At 44.9% G+C, this 9,266-nt stretch overlaps 1 long non-coding RNA gene across 1 annotated transcript; it reads left to right on the top strand.

Annotated features, from left to right (window-relative positions):
* Positions 1–4,102: 4,102 nt before the first annotated feature.
* LOC310830289 lies at positions 4,103–8,908 on the top strand. Its single transcript, XR_014557544.1, has 4 exons — positions 4,103–4,475; positions 5,182–5,610; positions 6,489–6,717; positions 7,614–8,908. It is a non-coding gene; the product is annotated as an uncharacterized lncRNA (long non-coding RNA).
* The last annotated feature ends 358 nt before the right edge of the window (positions 8,909–9,266 follow it).

Here is a 9,266-nt window from a genome sequence, read left to right as displayed (position 1 = left end):
CGTTGCGTTCAGGATGCGAACGGGGTTCCGGAACAGATCCCATTTGCATCCCGAGGTACCACTGTACTGTGGCAACGTGCTCAGGGAAGCCATTTTGAGAGTTAAAATGTTAAGCAAGGAAGCCATTTTGTTGATCTAGGCTAGGCCCCAATATCCAATACATACACTCAGACACCCACTACGCAGAGACACACAGAGATAGGCTGATAAGGATTACTAAATAAAGACATGGAAGGGTAATGTCCTCGTGCCTTATCTCTAGGCGGAACCTAATGTATCTATCTGAGTATGTGCAATGCTGTAACTTTTGATTGGATAAAGACCTGATTCAAGAATGTATAAAGAGAAGCCTCCCCTGTTGGGAGGGGCTGGACTTTGCAACTTATTCAACTCCTTGCCATTGATTGCTGCCAGCAAACAATTGCTTTATTTCCCTGATTGCTGCATGGTCGTTTGACTGGCCTACCCAATTGCTGCAATACTGGTGGTAGGCCTAGGCTGGAACAGGCTTGCAGAATGAACAGGCCGAGTAGAGGCATGCTGGTGGAAAGCTGGAAAAGGGGAACCAAGGACTGGAGCAGCCCTGGGAAGAAGGGCCTGGAACCAGTGAACTCTTTATTAGTTGACTGGCAAGTACAGTGGTACCTCGGGTTAAGTGCTTAATTCATTCCGGAGGTCCGTGCTTAACCTGAAACTGTACTTAACCTGAAGCACCGCTTTAGCTAATGGGGCCTCCCGCTGCTGCTGCTGCGACGCCGGAGCACAATTTCTGTTCTCATCCTGAAGCAAAGTTCTTAACCTGAAGCACTATTTCTGCGTTAGCGGAGTCTGTAACCTGAAGCGTATGTAACCTGAAGCGTATGTAACCCGAGGTACCACTGTACTTCAAGGTATCAGCAAGGACTTACAGATCCCAGTTACTATTTCCTTCACCACCCCTTTTAGATTTGCTTCTACATTCAGGTGCCTATTCTGTACAGCTAAGTATTACTGCAGTTGTTGGAACCCAGTGGGATTGGGAAGAGGTTGCCAGGCCTGAAGTGCCTTCAGCACTTGCCTCAGGTTTTGAGTTGCACAAACATGCAACCGACTTGCACAATTATTACGCAAAGATCCCAAGACCTGTGGAGTATTCTGCTCACAAGGCTGCACTTTCATTTTTACTGCTTCACACTTAGCTACTTGTGCAGATCTATTCCACTCCAAACAATCTAGTCATTGAACCTCTTGGAACTTAGCATTTAAGCTTTTAATGGGAAGCTTTTAATGTTTGACAGACTATTAAATTTTAATATTTGTTGGAAGCCGCCGAGGGTGGCTGGGGAAGCCCATCCAAATGGGCGGGGTATAAATAATAAATTATTATTAAGATATAAGGGGTTGGTTCTGTGTATATAAATTTGCAAACAATGGGATTGAGGTTTTTTCCTCAACTGTGTGTTTATTTTATAACATTTTTCCCGTGAAGAAAAGGCATGTTATCTCTGCAGACACAAATTCACACTTTTGAGAACTGCAAAAACAAGCATCTTCTCGTAAGAAAAACTGCCCCAAATGATCTTACAGAAACCTCTGGAAGAGCATGGCATTGTGAATGCCTTAATGGAACTCATTTACCAAAAAATTTAAATATTGCATATAAAGCCTCATGCTACATAATTAAAAATAAATCTTTATTTCCTGATGAATAGCCTTTGGACTATAATGTAAGTTAAATAGAAAAATATATTTAGAAAGGTTTTACCTTCAAAAGCATTTTATTTTAAAAAATGCAATTTAAATTTTAAAAATCTGATTTTAAAATTGATTTTTATCCATCCTGATGGTGTGATTCTCATACTAGAGAGGGAGAAAATCTTTTCTGAACATTGACACTCTAATTGTCCCCATTTTCCAGGGACAGTCCCGGATTTACAGAAGCTGTCACTGTTTCTGATTTGATCCTGGAATATCCTGTTTTTCCTTAGAATGCCCGTTTGCATCTGTGAAATGTTGGAAGGTATAGTAGGATGTCCCTATTTTCGCTGGAGGGTATGAAATTAAGTGACACCCCACCCCCGAGTCAAGGAGATAAGTAGCTATACAACTTTAATAAAATATCTGAAGGCAGCCTTATATAGGGAAGTTTTTAAAAATGTTTTATTATGTTTTTATATATGTTGGAAGCTGTCTAGACAACCCACTCAGAAGGGTGGGGTATTATTATTATTATTATTATTATTATTATTATTGAATAGGACATCCTATTTTTATAGGAGAAACATTGGAGGGCATGACACACTTTGAATGTGAGACAGGACTAAGACCCTTTGCCCCCTCCCTTTTTTTAATAAATATTTATTGAGTTTTCACAGATTATATAAAGACAAAACAAAAACAACCATACAAACAAATACAAATCAAACAAAAACGAGTATAATTTCATACCCTTATTTTCCAAAAACCTTACTTCCCCGACTTCCTCACACCTTCCCTTTCTGTATTCCAATTTCTAATCAATGTTCAGCAAATCCTTTCCTTCAATCCTGTTTAGATCTTTACTTTTCTTTTTCATACCCATTACAGCTAGTAACCACATAATTTCTAAACCAACATCGTTTCAACATTCATTAATTTTACAGTATTTTTTAAGATAGTCCTTGAATTTCTCCCAATCTTCTTTCGCCGTCTCTCTTCCCTGGTCTCGGATTCTGTTGGTCATTTCTGCCAGTCCCATATAGTCTATTACCTTCATCTGCCATTCTTCCAGAGTGGGTAGATCTTGAGTCTTCCAATACTTTGCAATAAGTATTCTTGCTGCTGTTGTTGCGTACAAAAAGAAAGTTCTGTCCTTCTTTAGCACCAATTGGCCGACCATGCCCAGGAGAAAGGCCTCTGGTTTCTTCAGGAAGGTATACTTAAATACCTTTTTCAATTCATTATATATCATTTCCCAGAAAGCCTTAATCTTTGGGCACGTCCACCAAAGGTGAAAGAATGTACCTTCAGTCTCTTTACATTTCCAACATTTATTGTCAGGCAAGTGATAAATTTTAGCTAGTTTGACTGGTGTCATGTACCACCTATATACCATTTTCATAATATTTTCTCTTAAAGCATTACATGCTGTAAATTTCATACCGGTGATCCATAACTGATCCCAGTCAACACTCATGATATTATGACCCACATCTTGTGCCCACTTAATCATTACAGATTTAACCATCTCATCCTCAGTGTTCCATTTTAGCAGCAAATTGTATATTTTTGACAAGATCTTAGTATTGGATTCCAGCAATTCTGTTTCTAGTTTAGATTTTTCCACCTGGAAGCCGACTGTCTTATCCTTATTATAGGTCTCCAAGATTTGATAATAATGGAGCCAATCTCTCACTTTATCTTTTAATTTCTCAAAACTCTGCAATTTCAACCTGTCTCCTTCATGTTCCAAAATTTCACAATATTTAGGCCATTTTGCTTCCATGTTAAGTTTTTTTCAGGGCTTTTGCCTCCATAGGTGACAACCACCTTGGGGTCTTGTTTTCCAAAAGATACTTAATCCAGACATTGAACAGTGCTTTTCTAACAATATGGTTTTTAAATGTTTTATGTAGCTTAACCTTGTCATACCTTAAATATGCATGCCACCGAAAAACATTGTTGAACCCTTCTAGATCCAAAATATCTGTATCTTCAAGAAGTAACCAGCTTTTCAGCCAGCAGAAAGCTGCTGCTTCATAGTAAAGCTTTAAGTCCGGCAGGGCAAATCCCCCCCTCTCCTTCGCGTCAGTTAAAATCTTAAATTTAATTCTGGGCTTTTTGCCCTGCCAGACAAATTTAGAAATATCTTTCTGCCACTTCTTGAAACAGTCCATCTTGTCCACAATTTGTAATGTTTGAAACAAAAACAACATTCTAGGCAATACATTCATCTTTATCACTGCAATTCGGCCTAACAAGGAAAGCTTCAAACTTGACCAAATATCTAAATCTTTCTTCACTTCTGACCATATTTTTTTGGAATTATCTTTAAATAAATTCACATTTTTAGCTGTCATGTTTATCCCCAAATATTTCACTTTCTTAACCACAGTTAAACCCGTCTCACGCTGAAACCGACCCTTTGCCCCCTCCCACTTCCCTCAGGAGACCCAATCGTTTATGGGCTCCAGGTGACTGACAGGGCAAACAGGCCAGTGGGTACAAAAGGAAACAGGAAGCCTCAACATCCAGCTTATTCAAAGCTACAGGAAGGCAGTGCTCTGTGGCTGGAGTGGCAGTGGAGCATCTTGAGTGGCAGCAAGGGGAGGAGGTGCTTACATGGATTTTGACCTAGTGGAGAATGGCAGGGGTGGGGTAACAATCAGGAAGGTGTGTTCGCTCAACCTCAAGCCCCGCCCTCCATTGGAGAAATGGAGGCAGATACATCATGGGGCCGATTACTCTAGTTTCCACCAAAGTCACCATGTGAGCTCTGCTTAACATTCGGAAATACAGTGGTGCCTCGCAAGACGAAATTAATTCGTTCCGCAAGTCTTTTCGTCTTGCGAGTTTTTCGTCTTGCGAAGCACGGTTTCCCATAGGAATGCATTAAAAATCAATTAATGCGTTCCTATGGAAACCGCCTTCAGACCAGGTCCGGGGACAGTCTGTCCCCGACTTCTTCTGAAGGCCGGCGGGGGGCGAAAGTCTTTGCTTCCCCCCCCCCCCGCCTGCCTTCCCGGGAGAGCGGAGAAACCCAGCGCTGCGTTTCTCCGCTCTCCCGGGAAGGCAGGCAGGGGGGAGCAAAGACTTTTGCCCCTCGCCCGCCTTCAGAAGAGGTCCCTCTTCCGAAGGCAGGTGGGGGGCAAAAGTCTTTGCTCCCCCCCCCCGCCTGCCTTCAAAAGCCCCCGGGAAGGCAGGCAGGGGGGGACAGAGACTTTTGCCCCCCGCCCGCCTTCGGAAGAGGTCCTGGACCTCTTCTGAAGGCTGGCGGGGGGCAAAAGTCTTTGCTCCCCCCCGCCTTCCTTCCCGGGGGCTTTTGAAGGCAGGCGGGGGGGGGGGAGCAAAGACTTTTGCATTTAAAAGAGGTCCCCGGAGATTTCCCTATGGGCTTTCTTCTTGCGAAGCAAGCCCATAGGGAAATTCGTTTTGCGAAGCGCCTCCAAAACGGAAAACCCTTTCGTCTAGCGGGTTTTTCGTCTTGCGGGGCACCACTGTAAGGACAATTGGGGGTTCCTTTCAAGGTGCAAACAGAACAGGGGGCACTTTGCCCCCACTAAGAATCAAATGCTACCTGGAAATCTGTATTTGGGCCCTGGAGTTGAGATTCCCAAGTCCTGCAATAGGATTAGGAAGCAGGACAATGAATAAGGAGATTACCATGATCTTGGAGAACACTTGGAGGTGATCTAATCTTTCTTCAGGTCCTTCCTTGCTTCTCCTGTTGCAATTTTGCATCACTTTCCCAGTCACCTGACGTTCGTACAGTGGTACCTCTGGTTACGTACTTAATTCGTTCCAGAGGTCCGTTCTTTACCTGAAACTGTTCTTAACCTGAAGCACCACTTTAGCTAATGGGGCCTCCTGCTGCCGCTGTGCCGCTGGAGCACGATATCTGTTCTCATCCTGAAGCAAAGTTTTTAACCTGAGGTACTATTTCTGGGTTGGGACGCAGGTGGCGCTGTGGGTTAAAGCCTCAGCGCCTAGGGCTTGCCGATCGAAAGGTCGAATCCCTGCGGCGGGGTGCGCTCCCGTCCTTCGGTCCCAGCGCCTGCCAACCTAGCAGTTCGAAAGCACCCCTGGGTGCAAGTAGATAAATAGGGACCGCTTTATAGCGGGAAGGTAAACGGCGTTTCCGTGTGCGGCTCTGGCTCGCCAGATGCAGCTTTGTCATGCTGGCCACGTGACCCGGAAGTGTCTCCGGACAGCGCTGGCCCCCGGCCTCTTGAGTGAGATGGGCGCACCAACCCCAGAGTCTGGCAAGACTGGCCCGTACGGGCAGGGGTACCTTTACCTTTACCTTTTACTATTTCTGGGTTAGCGGAGTCTGTAACCTGAAGTGTATTTAACCCGAGGTACCACTATATTGAAATGCGGATGGCGCTGTGGGTTAAACCACAGAGCCTAGGACTTGCTGATCAGAAGGTTGGCGGTTTGAATGCCCGTGATGGGGTGAGCTCCCGTTGTTTGGTCCCAGCTCCTGCGAACCTAGCAGTATGAAAGCACATCAAAGTGCAAGTAGATAAATAGGTACCACTTTGGCGGGAAGGTAAACGGCGTTTCCGTGCGCTGCTCTGGTTCACCAGAAGCGGCATAGTCAAGCTGGCCACATGACCTAGAAGCTGTACGCCGGCTCCCTCGGCCAATAAAGCGAGATGAGCACCGCAACCCCAGAGTTGGCCACAACTGAACCTAATGGTCAGGGGTCCCTTTACCTTTACCACTATATTTGAGAAAACAAGGGTGGGCAGCCTTACCCTGCACCCCCCAGAAGCCCCAAGCAATGTCTGTTTACTCTTTGCTTCCAGGATCCCGGAAGGCCCCGATTCCTCTCCTCGTTTTCTCAGTTCTGCAGTCTCAGATGCGGAGAAGCTTTTCCCTGAATTCACAGCCTGAGCTATTGCCGGTTTCAGAAAACTGCAATAGGTGAACAGTATTATGAGATGCATTTTGGAGACCTGCACCCAGGCTTCCATGAGGAATGATGAAGCCCCAGCCTAGTCTGAAGGAGAACCACCTCCTGCCCAGGCAACCATGGTGAGTGAGGAGATGCATGAGGTGTCCAGCGGGAGGGTGGGCAGGAGGCCCCAGGGATGGTATTTGGGGGGTGTTATGTGGAAGGAAGGCTTGTGGGTCTGGCTGAGAGGACGGCAAGCATTTAGAATGAAATTAGAGAGAGAGAGAATATAATATAAATAATAAATTTATTGTTACACTTTTAGTGGACATCTGAAAACAGATTTGTTCAGCGAGGTTTTTAATGGTTGATGTTTTATAGTTTTAAAAATATTTTGTGGGGAGTCACCCAGAGTGACTTGGGCAACCCAATCAGATAGGTTAGGAATAATTCAGACTGAAATTCCCAGGTGTCAAAAAAGGTTATTTGTGTGTGTGTTTTGTTAGCCCAAAAATGGAAAACGTGCAAAGTTCCAACCAAAGAAGAATGGCAACTTCAGTTGACAGATTATGCGCAGCTTGCAGACTTAACGTATAGAACAAGAGCATACGTTTCGATTGGAAAATGTTTATTGAATATATGGAAAATAACTATGTACAGCTGAAAACGCTGACAGCATTAGGATAAATTCAACAGTGTAGATAAGTTATGATGGATGTAATAATTAAATACTGACTGGTATAGTTTCTGTAAAATGTGCAGGGATTTATGATACGCAAAATGAACCATGGAAAGAGAAGAAGGGAAGTCACTGGGGTAAAAAAATGAGTACAGTACTTTAAATTGTAAAACAGAAAATTTAGTAAAAATTATATATATAAGGTGGGTTGCATATAAATAATTAAATTATTATGTTAGAAAATATTATTATTAAATTGCCAATTCCAGTTGAAATTGAAGTCTGGGCCTGGAATTTGGGCCTGGAACAGTCCTCCTGGTGTCCGCAGGGAACTTAACTTATCTCTTTTGCTCTTAGGTCTCTCTCCGGACATTATGGGATATTGGGCCGGTTTTGAAGAGCATAAGTGCATGGTAACAGTGGCACTTGGAAGCCATCTTCAGGGTGCAGAAGACTAGTTTTTCTGCTTGGATGGAAACGGTCTTCACAAATCACCTGTCAGTCTTATGCTTAGGGGTCTTTTATCTGTGACGCTCCGATCACTAGGAACTTGTCAGAAGTAAGTGTGTTGATGGCATCATTGCTTGCTTTATCTAAGGAGAGCCTTGCAGGGAGAAACTACTACCTGGCACCCACCATACACTCCTTGGGCCCGGCCCCTCTTGGCAGGCAAGCTGAGCATCATCATACCACTTTTCTGGTGACAGACAAAGCCACTTCCGTGTAAGGAGGTGGTGGAGTTGCGGGCTTCACGGCCCCTCCACGTGCGCGGTGGGCGGAGCCAGCACATGTGATTGGGGCGATTCCCTGCCGCATCATCCCCTGGCTGGCCAATCATCTGGCTCAGGGGCGTGGCCTGCCCTATTTAAGGCAGGACGCGGCCGGGGATCTCCCTCTTTGCCGCCTGCCAGTGAGACCCCCGATACTGAGCTGCTGCTTCCTCCCACAGGACCTGAGCGGTTACACAAGGAGCAAAACACGGAAGAAATTGTTCAGGCAGTTGGAAACCCCTGTAGGCTGCAGGCACAATATGGCCAACCCAAAGGCAGACGTTTCGCCTTTATTTATTTGGAATCCTTGCATCTCACTTTATAGCTCCTAGAAACCGGCTTACGAAAGATACTCCCAGTAGTATCTGGAACACAAATAATGATAGTGCCAGGATTATTCTGGTGGCGTTTCGTGCCATCTTTCTTGGTGTTGTTCTTCAACCTCAGCCTACTAGGCCTCGGGGCCTATTGAGGACAGCGGCGGAGCTGGCCTCTTGGACACCTGGAGTGGCACACATGCTGATTGGGGTCTGATCGGCGCAGTGGTGATCCACCCAGGAGGATTTTGTCACCCCCTCTCGGATGACACCCGGGACAAACCGCCCCCCTTTCCTACACACCTGGGGGTGGTTGGGTAAGGGATTGGGGCCAAGCAGATGGATCTCATTCAGCCTATGAAAGAGAAGTCTTTCTTTACATCCTTACTATGGCTTGGTTATGTGTCAGTGTTAACTTACACCCATTATTTGGGGAGGCATTATTTGCAAAAGCTTGCCAGTTCTTCCAGACCTTTGCAATGACACTTGAAGCCATCTTCAAACTGTGGCATATTGTTTTTATACATATCTTTTTAACGTTATAAAGAAAATTTGTTCCAATGTTGCATTCGTCCTTCCTTATGATCTCTGTTGTGTTCGTTAGATGGTGATGCTTTGGGCGGCTGTGGCTGCAGAACGAGGGGCTGGAAAGGAGCTGGATAAATGTTTGTTCTCGAAAATAACTCGGTTTCTTGGCTGGGGGTCCTTGTCCACCAGGGGCTGCTGCAGCCTCCAAAATGAATGAGATGCTCAAATGGTGGGACAAAACTTTTGTAACTTTTGATAGCTCTTTTATGAACCTTTTCTAGTTCTGCAATATACTCTTTTGGGTGCAGCAGCCAGAAAATTACACGGCCACACCATGGATTGGTATAGAGACGTTATGGTATTGACAGTTTTATTCTCAACCCCTTTCCTAAGGA

This window comes from Podarcis gaigeae (assembly GCF_964106915.1).
Source record: "Podarcis gaigeae genome assembly, chromosome: 13".
NCBI lineage: Eukaryota > Metazoa > Chordata > Lepidosauria > Squamata > Lacertidae > Podarcis > Podarcis gaigeae.
This window is presented reverse-complemented; position numbering and strand designations above follow the sequence as displayed.